This window comes from Eutrigla gurnardus, assembly GCF_963514095.1.
Source record: "Eutrigla gurnardus genome assembly, chromosome: 15".
Classification (NCBI taxonomy): domain Eukaryota; kingdom Metazoa; phylum Chordata; class Actinopteri; order Perciformes; family Triglidae; genus Eutrigla; species Eutrigla gurnardus.
In genome coordinates this window covers 10,643,176-10,655,535 of record NC_139938.1, presented here as the reverse complement: position 1 = coordinate 10,655,535, position 12,360 = coordinate 10,643,176, and the positions used below count along the sequence as shown (strand labels likewise).

Here is a 12,360-nt window from a genome sequence, read left to right as displayed (position 1 = left end):
CGGCTGAATAATGCCTGGCTTTAATCTATTGACTAAAGCCTTGTTTTCGTTTTAACCTGTGGATTGGAGGGGTTGAGACTGTATAACCTGTGGCCTGACACAACCCAACTCCAATCAACCATGATTTGGCTGGAGGCCACGGCTGCTTTGGTCTGTTCTGTTGTGCTGGCACCTTTCAGCCTGAAGGAGAGCCAAGAAGCTCTGTGTTCCTGCATGTGTGTGCACGCATGTGTGTTCTGTGTTCTAATTGTGTCAGCTCCCTGCTTCCCACTGAGCATTCAGCGGTGTGAGTCATGCGCTGCTTCTCTATAGGATCAGATGTTCAGCCCCCAACATGACATGAATGCTTACAGCCCAGCTGTTCCTCTCTCACACACTCCGTTATCTTGAGCTAGCAGAATCTGGTTCCCCCAGCCCAGTGGCTCTCCACCACCTCAGCAAGCCACAGCATTTCCAAACACCCATTTGTATTGGTTCCCCAATATTTACTCTGAAAATCATGATCTCCCCCGCAACCCGCTTCTTTGAAGTGGGAATTGTAATCACAATCACTTTAATGACGGATACACACCGGCCAGATGGTGCCATTTACAATGACTTTATGCTTCGTAACACCCCTCTGGGGTCTGAGTTCAATTTGATGTTTTTTATATACATAGAATTTGGCACCTGTTCCACACTTCAAAGCTAATTTTACCCCCTATGATATTTATTTCTCTCCAATACAACCTACCAGAATAATTTAATCTGTTGCTAATGAAGGCTGATAAGTTGCATAATGTAATACCTATTTAATGCTGGAACCCTGTTCACTGCAAGCTCAGTTTGTTCAGTTCAAGCTCAGATTTTCTTCACAGACTCAATAACAACAAACAAAACAAATTATCTCAACTATTGTATCATAGACACTGCCAATATTATTTTTGCATTTTAAGATAAAAAAAAGGAAAGAAAATGTGTCGATAGCAGGCAGCAGCCTCTGCTTCTGAAATGTGAAGCCAAGCTAAAGTGCCTTAAACCTGCATTATCTCTACTGGCCATCAGGGGGAGACTCATCTGGTTGCAAAAATAAGTCTAATTGTATGGAAGTCTGAGATTATCCTAAATCTCACTTGATGTATTATCTCAGTAAACATGAGTTTTTGGTCTCAATCTCTAGTTTCAAGTCTTCTTCAATCCAGCATGATGTTCATTCAGTACATTAGTCAAGATAGACCATAAAGCAGGGGATGCTGCTAGTTAAGTCCATTTGCCTTGATAAAATAATTTTGGGCAAACATTGAGACTATGGCGTCCTAAATTAGACTACAGCAGTTCGCCATAGTCTCGTCAATGTGTGGGAAACACTGAGTCTATGTTTAATTGATTGTTATATGGTTTGCAATTGGAAAAAAAGAAAGTCACTCCTCACGACCAACTCTGAGATAGAATCACCAATCATGAAGTCATGTACAGGCATCCAGGGAGCCTGGTGTGCTGCGTTTATGTATGTGTGTATGTGTTATTGTCAACAGGGAATATAATGGGTTATCTTCCATGACATTTGTCTGAGTTGCACTAATAAAAAGAGTGACTATGTGAGGAGATGTTTGGGCAGCCGAAGACATTTTTGCTGGCAGTCAGAATCTTAAATGTTTTTTTTTTTGCTGCAGAGTGGCATTTTCCAGACTTGCTCCTCACCGTTTGCTTTTCATGTTTGTCACCAGCGATAATGGACTGTTCCCTCAGAGGAGAGTGTTTGTGTCTGTTGGTACAGCACTGAAGAGAGCAGTCTTCTCCCTGAGTTAAACTGCATATCTCCAAAGTCTCAAATCGGCAATGTAACTGCCTACCCAATTTGATGGTTGTTTTTCCATGGCATATCTTTGAAAATCTTCACACTCGCACGGTGTCAGGAACATGAGCAAATGTACTGTAGCAGCTGATGATGCAGAAAGACGCCTCACCATTCAGTATGAAGATGACAAGTGACATGAGGAAATAGTCTCTGGAGAACCTGGAAGAAAAATGGAAATACTGAAACAAATGCACTGCCTAATTTGAGACTGGAGTTTATTAACACAATAAAAATGGAGTCATTGTCAGCAACAATTCTGAATCTCGTTTTACCCGTTGAGTGAAGGGAGAATCTACAGTATACGACAATAAATCCACCAATACAACTGGAGACATAAGTAAGCTGTGCAGACAGCCTATATACGTAGCATCTATGGCCGTATACTTAATGTCAATTTAATTCTCACCTTTATTGTGTGCACTGCAGGACTCAGTCCTCATTTCAACTCAGTGGAGACGACATAAATTATTCAGCAGTGTCCCCTGAATCTCTGGCTGCTGGCCACTAAAAGGATTAGAAGATATATGGTTGTGGGAAAACAGTTTATTCTGGGGACAATGCGATATGGATCCCTTCTGCCCATTAAGGCTCATTAAAGTGGATAGGTTGTGAATGTACACTCTCTCAGTTGTCCGTTTGGGCCTTCGCTTTTCCACTGACGTTGACAGATGGTTTGTGATGTTTTCTGTACCTTACAGGTTCTGTGACTGAGAGGTGTTGTTATTTGCTATCAGATACTGTGTAAAGTTGTCTGTATGCATTGTCACGAAGGAAACATTGCTTCATCTGACTTTAAATGGGAGCATTATTTACCAAATTAACAACATGATGTATTGAAGATGACTTTAAACTAGCGATTGAGACCATAAACTCATGAGTTCAGTGTTTACTGAGATAATAAATCAAGAGAGAAGTAGGGTCATTTTCTCATAGACTGCATGCTGTCGTACTTCTTTTTGCAACAAGATGAGTCGCCATCTGATGGCAAGTAGAGCGAATGAAAGTTTAAGGCACTATATCTGTGTTACTCATTGCACGGCTCGTGAGCCTCTTGCAGCTCACCAAGCCTCAATTTGTGGCTTGCATTAGTGTTAAAATAATAGCAGGACTCTATGATTTCCACGATGTGGAAAACGCGGACATAATTGCAGAATTTGACAATGAAAATGGAATCAACTGTAAAATGCGGAATTTTGTGAAATTTGTCAAAATCTGAATACATGTTGTCGAGAGTCTCTACTGTGTTTTAGTGTAATTAACACCGCTTCATCCAGCGTCTCTCCTCTCTGTCTGTCACACACACAGTGTTCGATAGTCATGAAAATGCCTTTGTCTTGTAAGTGTGGCTCTACTGGAAAAAAAAATGAGCATCACTGCACTATTGCATTGGCTTCACTGGTTCCCTCGATAAATATTCAGACCAGGCATCTCACCAAAATATCCACTCATGGAACCAGATGAACTGTTGACTAATTTCCGGGGACTCATTTTAGGACTTATTCTTGCAGCACTTGTTAGACATAAACATGTAAGCATTGTCTTAGAGGATGTACTAACATGCTGATGTTAGCATTTAACTCTAGCAACACTGCACTCAAGTATAGCCCCACAGAGCCACGTGATGCTGTGCTTATGAACATATTTGTCCCAAAAGGTTTGCTTCATTAACCCTCATCCTACCAACATATTGAACATACGAGGACTAAGACTTATATAGCATATAATATAACATAGTGCTATGCTTATTCTCACTTCCTGTGCTCGTTACAGATGATTAACTGTTGATGCTAACCTCTGACACACCTAATAATATACCTTTGCCATTTCCTGACTTGCTTTCTCTGATGGGCCTTAGATTCAGGTCATTAAAGGACACCTGATGGCCCCAAACACGCTGCATCTCACTACAAACACACAACTTCCATTCAGGAGACCATTGTTTTGTGTCCTGTGTGAAACCGAAAGTCCAATTAAGATTGACAAATTTTATTTTATGCCTTGATGCGTTTGCACATCAGTCAGCGTGTCAATGCACTTGTTACATTCATAGTGTCTTTTAAAATAAACATTGTTCTTTAACGAGTACAAAACCATGCTAAGCAGTAATACCTGCGAAATTGCTGTAAGATGTCTCTGATGAACACTATTTTGCGTTAATTAGTGGCAGTTTTTTTTATTGCTGTTTTGTGCTTTCCAGTTAGTGCATAGATCCATGTAATATTCATGTCATGGATGAAGTACTGTATGTTTTGCTGCAATGATCTTTAAAATCTGATTCTGCTGCTCCAGCAGACAATATTGTGACAGTTGGCCCCTTTCATTCTTACATTCCCAGGTAAGTTTATTTGCCATGGACATTGAAGATGATGGAAGGATGATGTATAAATCACACTGAATCTACAATATGTATACCGTGTCCACCTTCTCACTCCAAGACGTCAATGAGTGCAGTCACTGCTATGAGGCTCTATATTCCACCCTAGCATCTTTTTCATGTGTCCCATGCTGAATGAGCATCTGTGTCATACGTCAAGGAGCACTGACCAAGCTGCATTATTTGATGCCTTAGCAGTGAAAATCTGTTGATTGGCAGGAATGGCTTGCATGATCTGAAGCAAAGTTGTGCTTTGTCATCGAACGTGCTCATCATGGATCGGCCATAACAAACACAATGTTCAAGCATACGGAGGGTCATAAGTCATAACCCGTGACCAAAGATTGATGATTGACTTTGTGATCATCAGTTTTGCAGCTGTATGTTTTGGACATTTGGGTAAAGAGAGATGTGGAGCTGTCAACTGAATACCACCAGGGGCCCGGGGTGGAGCTCCTGTGAGTGGAGGTTCAAGGGCCTCGCAAAAACCATGCTCCATTTTGAAAGTAAAAAAGAATGAGTGTATCCGCCCCTTAATTATGATCCATTCCGTCATTTTGTGGGTTCACTTTCACCAAGGTTCATGAAAATCAGGCCAGTATTTTCTTCCACAATCCTTTTGACAAACAACAGCCAAACCAAAAGACATCATCTCCTTGGCAGAGGTAAAAAAAAATAGTGGAGGACATGATTTTATTAACGGTGCTTTGATGGAGCTAGACCCTGTTATGGAGGTGCAGAATAAGCTGCAAGCGTTTTGAAAGAAATTGAATTACCATACACAGAGGAAGGACATCGTTTTCAAGGGAATAGAGCTACACAACTGCAACTAAATACAATTTGGACACAACTTAACAGTATAGTGCTTTATAAGGCAATTCCTCACAAAACAGAGCCAAGTATTTTGCTGAACAGCAACCAAGATGCCAACTACTACAAATGCCAGCTGTGATTTGATATGTCACCCAGGACAAACCCTTGATTCTCAGAGAGCAGTCTTAGCTGCATTAGTCCTTAAATCAATAGAGTTCCAGTTGTCGAGTTGAAGAGGCTGGGGAAGCTTGATGTTCCCTCTCAGCTCAATCATATGAGAGAATCAGAGAACAAAGATGAAATGCAAAAATAAAGACATGCAATAAAGGCAAACTTTCATGTGTTAGTTCCCTGTGGGGAAAACAACCTAATGATGACTGACTTCACCTAAGAATGATTTCCACTATAACAGCTTCTGTGGAGTTGTTCAGAAAATCTACAGTCTGTTTTTATAGGTTGCTGAGTGGTGAGAAATGTAAACGGAAAGAAAAAATCAAACAACAATACACGCACACCCCTTTATTTAATCTGGAAAGAGACATGGTTAGCAGAGAGTCAGTCAGACTTTATCATGTTACCAGAATATTAAAACCTGGTTGAAGGTTAATGATACTATACAGTAGAACAGGTACAGTCCTTCAAGGGTATTAGATCATCATCAACTTCAAAGACTACTCAAGAGTTTATGTAAGAGCAATAACTGACAATGTTTAACTATCTAATTAGCCATATTCACAGTTTGTAAGTAAATCCAATTTACAACAAAATGATTGGAGCAACCTTAAAGTGTCTGGTGTAACATTCTGTCAGGAACCAGCTGTATTTGGAAGTGAGTTCTGCATGCATTCTCTAGGTTCAAGCCCTTTAGCAATCCATATGATGGTCTGAGCACCGAGCTGCACTGACCACTGACACTGCAATCAATCAACAGTGTGACAAAGTGTAGTTGCACTCTACCCCCTCCACACACACACACACACACACACAGTCATCTGCCTATGATTATTATGATTACACTGTGACTGTTTTGCACAACATTCTTGTACTACTGTTAAATTGTACATATAATATGGTGTATATATGGCTGTAGGCCTATATATATTGTCTTTTTTTCATTTTTGGTGATTTATTTTAATTTATTTGTGTTCTTGACTGCAGTACTTTGCTTTATTGTTTTATTCTTTGTAATTATTGTGCACACTGAACACCAAGGCAAATTCCTTGTATGTGAAAATGTACTTTGCAATAAACTCATTTCTGATTCTGATTCTGAAGAGAACTGAGTTTAACAAGAATTAATCTGTTAGCCAAACGATGCTGCATTGCAAGTAAAATAATATTAAAAAACTGGAAAACAAAATGCAGCTACTCTTGCTTCTCTCTCATAAAAATGGGTCAAACTAATTGGTGCCTGATTGCCACCAAAAAAATAAAACATTCACTGGCACAGAGACTCAACTGTGCTACACAACAGAGATATATCAATCTTGTAATCATTTAGAAAATATGCTGCCTCATGTATATTCATGACATTTTTTACTTAAAATGAGGATTTGGAGAGACCTCTGTTGCATCTTAAAAGCTGTACTGCTTATAACAAGGTAATGTTGAAGAAACTACATAAGCTACAATCTTTTTTTTAGCCACTTTTCATATTGCTTTAATTTGTTTTTCTATAAATAATAAAACATAGCAATAAATAGGGCATGTGTCTTACAGTAGATCCTAGCAGAATGGAAATAAAGAAAAAGAAAAAAATATATATTATTTTAAAATGTTTATTTTAAAGGTAAGTTTTATGATGCAATAAAAGGTATCAAAAGGTATTAATTACATATGTTACAAAATAAGTAATAAAATGTTATCCTGTATAAACGACAATTCTTCTCATTGTTCATTGACATTAGCCATAATTGTTAAAAACCTGGTCTCAATATAGCAATCATAAACCTGTCATTATAAATCAAGTAAATATCTCTATAGCCTACTGGCACGAAAAAGATACTACAGCATAGATCTAAAAATTGAGCAAAAGTATTGGAAAGATGACAGAACATGGTTGTTTAACCCATTTAAAAAATATATTAAAATGTTAAATGATAACAAAAAAATTGGTAACGAAAAACATAGTACAGTAATCTGATGTCCTCTGTAGTTGAGATAGAGAGATTTTTTTTTATCGTTCACTTCATATCTGCAACCAGATGTGACATTAAACAGTGTTTAATCAATTGTTCTTGTTGTAATACAGAGCTGAACTAGAGGCTTCAAAAGCGGAGTCAACAAACCAATGGGTGACGTCACAATGACTGTGTACGTATATACACTCTATGATGATGTCAGCGAGGAATGATATGCTTCCCCACAGAAACATGTGTAGGCCTTAGTGAGGAGCATGAGTCGTCTCTTTCAGGCTGTGTTTGAGCCATCATTGGAAACACTCATTACCAGTGTTGGGAGTAACGCGTTACAAAAGTAATGCATTACTGTAATGCATTACGTTTTGCTGTAACGCGGTAATGTAAGGCATTAAAAAAAAAAAACTGGCAATATTTTACTCGGTACAAATCTCAGTAACGCGATCGCGAGATGGGCATACGCTCCACTTTTGGAAAAGTGTGAAAGCCGGTCCGTGTAACTCTACACTATGTTAATTAAGCGCTGTTGTTAGCAGGCTCCATGAGCTGGACACTGACTCACGGAGCGGCTCCCGGTCGGTCAGAGCGCAGCCGACCTGGCACACCGAGGATCAACAGCTGAGGGTGGCGGCGAAGAGGCAGATTCTCCCTGTCGGTTTTGAACCGCTTTTATGTCCACGTCATAACGCTTTTGGTGCGAGTTTAAAACAGTAGGTTTACTTAAAAACGCGAGCGTCAGACGCTGTCAGAGCGTTTATGAACAGTGTTTTAGAGCTCCCCTAAATGTCTCAGGTAGGCTTTCAGGTAATTTCACGGCATAACACAGCGCCTTCCGGGTCATTAAAAAAGACGTACGGCAAATCTGGAAAGAAAAATGTCACTGTTATTAACAAGTCGTTTTCCGTTTCTCGTTTTCCATTTTTACGAATAACGGGATAACCGTTTTTCGTTCTTTTATTTTGAAGCAAAAAACATCACATCCTGCTGTGTAATGAGCTGCATTGAACACAAGAAGATCTATTGAGAACAAAAAATCCATATTTCCTTTTATTTTGGCGAAAAGTAATGCAAAAGTAATGTAAAAGTAGTGTAATGCCTTACAATTCAAAGACAGTAATATTGTAATGTAACTAATTACTTTGAAATGACAGTAACAAGTAATAAATAATGCATTACGCTTTTGAAGTAACTTGCCCAACACTGCTCATTACTGATTGGACTGAATTATGACCATCAAGGGTACTTCATTTCATGGATCATTTATCATTTGAAACGAATCCTTAACACAGCTTTCATGGCATTTTTTTCTTCTACAATTTAGCAATATTAAAGGGTATAAATAACAATTTGACACAAAAATATTCCATATGATTCCAAATATCCAGTCATGTAAGATAGTTACAATGGGCCCCAGGGCACACTACTATGATGGGCCCTGTTCCTGGTGCGCCCTCAATGGATGGATGATTTTGGTTTCCATTGACCGTTATGTTATTTTGTTCTCAACAAAAATCGTACATCAGTAAAGATTTAGCCTTACTCTGATGGTGACAGCACATGCAAACCTTCTATGCAGAGACAAAATCTCCAGAGAAACTTCAGGACACATAGCAGAGCAGTGTGGCAAGATCTGTATGAAGCAGAAATATGCTGGTGCTGCTACAAATGATTGATGATTTGTAAATCCAAATTTGCTTGGTAACTTTTCACTGAGGTCACACTGTTGGATCATCAGCCACCATACTCTCTGCCTGGAGCCGGTATACTGATTCAAAATCAGGTTCCTCATTTGAAGAAATGTTCTTTATTTCATCTCAACACCACCCCAAAAATACACAAAATGGGACGAATGCATAATGTATAACTGTTTTGATTGACACTTTAATCCCAAGAAAAAGTTTGTCAGCAGAGGGGAATCTATTTTTAAGTTTGCACTTATGTGTGGGATCACAGTGGGTGTTACTATTCCATAGCACCAGGGATGTTCAAAAACAAGAAAAAACACAATCCTGTTTGTGTGGCCCATTTTAAGTGCTGATAAATACAGCCTTTAGTTTAGACAGCAGTGACTCTGTGGCAGACAGCATTAATATGTTCACAGCATGTCTTAGGGGCCAAGACAAATAGAAAACAAGCTCCTGCTTGTTGAAGTGAATTTCCCCATGAAACCTATTTTAGAACAATTGGCAGTATCATTAAAAAATGATTGTTAGTCATTTTCAGTCTCCACAGTTAAACTCACACTTATGATACAGAAGGGTATCATGTCTGTCGAAAGTTCATGTTGGTCCTGTAAGACAATTACTATAAATCAGATGCAGTTCTCGCTTTGTGAATATGTCTTGAGACACTGATTGTTTGCCAGCCAGGCAAAACACAACATTGGCTAGTGATAATAAAGCATATAACATTAAAGAAAGCAATTCCCGATAATCTGTTCTATGGCCTGTGCACTTTTGGGAAGTCTCCAAGCAAGCGATCTTTTCAAATTTATTGGCCAAATGCACTTCTAAAATCCCAGCGTGGGAGTGTTGGGTGTTGTTTGGCTGTTAGAGGTGGCAGGAGTAGTGTGCGGTTGTGTGAGTACACCATGCTGATGTAGGTGTGTGTTTGTGTTTGCTTTGCCGTGGACCTGGAGGGCTCACTCAAACTTTCTGTTTCACCCCATCACCCACGCAAGGCGCAAAAGGCTGTGAGAAACAAGTGCAAAGCATTCAGAAGAAGTAGAGACGCGGGTTAGTAAATAGGAAAAGGGTCTGAGTGCAGCGAGTATGTGAGTAAAACAGAAATAAAGAGGGAGAACAAAACATATGTGCACATGGGGATAAAGGAAGGATTAGTTAACCACAGAGTGCCCAATTTGCTCTTAGTGGTGTCGGAGTGATTTGCAATAAAAGCCATAAGAACGCCTCAGACAGGTGCAGACAGTTCCAAGTGAATGGCTGCTGCTCTCCTGTCCTCAATCATTAGTCACAAAACTAATGTCAGTAATTCCCCCTTGAAACTAAATCATTAATAACACATAGTAGGTGGACATTTGCACTAACACCTGTTTCCTTTGGTAGAGTGGTAGAGAGAAGAGATTGGTTTGCACCGTCTTATCTTTTAACTGAGGGTTAGGAGGCATAATGTTTCCAAATGTATTGCTATATATCAACATAATGAGTTGTTGAAATACCTGTGTTGTAAAGGGTTTTTATCTGGAGGGAGGATGGATCTCGTTTAACTCGTTTGAATGAGACAACAGAGGAGATAACAGGAAACCTTCCGTTCACCAGAGAACGCCAAGATTGGCAGGTCCTCTTCTTTTCACAGATGAGAGCAGCTTTACACTGAACACACGTGACAGGCGTGAAAGAGTTTGGAGACACCGTGGTGAACGTTATGCTGCCTGTAACATCATCCAGCATGACCAGTTCGATGGTGGGTCAGTGATCTAGTCTGGGCAGTCATGTTGGAGGGTTGGGGAGACCTCCATGTTATAGCCAACGGTACCCTGGCTGAGGTTAGATATGGGAAGAAATTCTCAGAGTGATTGTCAGACCAGGATTCCTCCTGGTGCAGTGGGTCCTGGGTTCATCCTGGTGCAGTGGGCCCTAGATTCCTCCTGGTGCAGTGAGAACTGGGTTCCTCCTTGTGCAGTGGGCCCTGGGTTCGTCCTGGTGCAGTGATTTTGTTCTCAACAAATTATACAATATACACCAGTAGAAATTTTCAACTTGAATGTGTTTATCAATATCTGTTTTAAGGTTCTCTTCACTCATCATGGCTGAAATAACCACAATTGCTGCTTTCTATGTTTTGAAGTCCCTAATTTGCTGGGAAACCAAAAAAACTTCCTGTCTGCGTTCATGACATCACCCAGAGGTGCTCAGAGAATTTCACTGGAATAACAACAGTATGCTATGATGGTGATTTGTAAAAAGGTTTGCTTTTAAAGTCCCTTTAATTGGAACACAAGGACGCTTTCCACAAATAGAAAAAAAAAACAGTTCAAACAGACAAACAAAACAAACTGAGACATGTGACAGGGTTAGGGTAGGTTGAAGGCTGTGGTGACTAGATGGTAATTGACGAGTTTTTGAATTAGAAGGATGAGGCGTTTCGAGTGACTGTGGAGAGAGCGTTCCAGGAGACAGTGGTGCTGGTTCTAGGCTATGCTAACATTGTAGCGGCTCCATCAACACGAGGTGAGGATGAGGTCATCTTGACATAAATACAGCAGCATTTTTGTTTGTACCATAGACAGTCTCTTGTTCCTCCACATAGTCTGGTCTGGTCTCTGGACTAATATGAGCTAATATCGTAGACCTCTTGGGTACCACAGAGAGATGTAGTATGGTTTTCCTCCAATTCTGATTCAGCAACATCAGGTAGACAGAAAAAGAATCTCAATACTTATCACATAATTTTGCCCTGATTTTCACGTATTTGCTTGATTCGCGCTGCATCATTGCCGTCTATTCTTGTTTTACACACTTTCTTGCAGTGTAGCTGTGAAGCAGAGCAGAATCAGCAAGCTAGCTCATTAAGCCTCTGTTCTCTCACAAGCTGGCTAGCTTGTTAATTCCGTTAATGCTTTAATGCTACACTGGTTACAGAAAATGAGCCGAACTAAATTGTCACTCAGTGGGGATGAAGCATTCAATTATTACTCATATCTCTGGCTCTCTATGCTTCACACCGTTACAACTCTACTGCTCATTTTAGACGTTGCTACGAAACCTCACCTCTGTGAGTCTGCACCTTCTCCACTACAGTGGTCTCAATGGCAACAGTACACATCAAAATGGCCGCCACTTTGACCAGCCCGTTGCATTGATTTGAATGTGACTTTCTGTTCTACGGTAGTATTTATTTTAGTCTATGTCGAAAGCACATTTCTGTAGTCTGCCCTAATTAGATGTTTAAAACAGTGTGTTCAAATAAAACCATTCTCTTGCATTTGATCTGTGAGAAAATACTCAGAACAGCCTTTTATTTAATTGAATTGTTTTCAACATGAATGTAACGAAAACTGCAGGCCACCGTGCACCACTGGGTGCCCAGTACGTGACTACTTCTATATTTGGCCTCACAGTAGTGACCTGCCAATATTTGGATCTGTGAAAGCTTTCCACCAATGATATTGAAGATGTTCTTCTCCTGTTCACTGAACTGTAAGCATCTGAGAAGTAGGAACACCCAGGAAGTGATAA

At 39.9% G+C, this 12,360-nt stretch overlaps 1 protein-coding gene across 2 annotated transcripts in view; it reads left to right on the top strand.

The window, feature by feature from the left end:
- opcml (opioid binding protein/cell adhesion molecule-like) overlaps positions 1-12,360 on the top strand; it is a 326,658-nt gene that overhangs the window by 277,251 nt on the left and 37,047 nt on the right. The window lies entirely within an intron of this gene.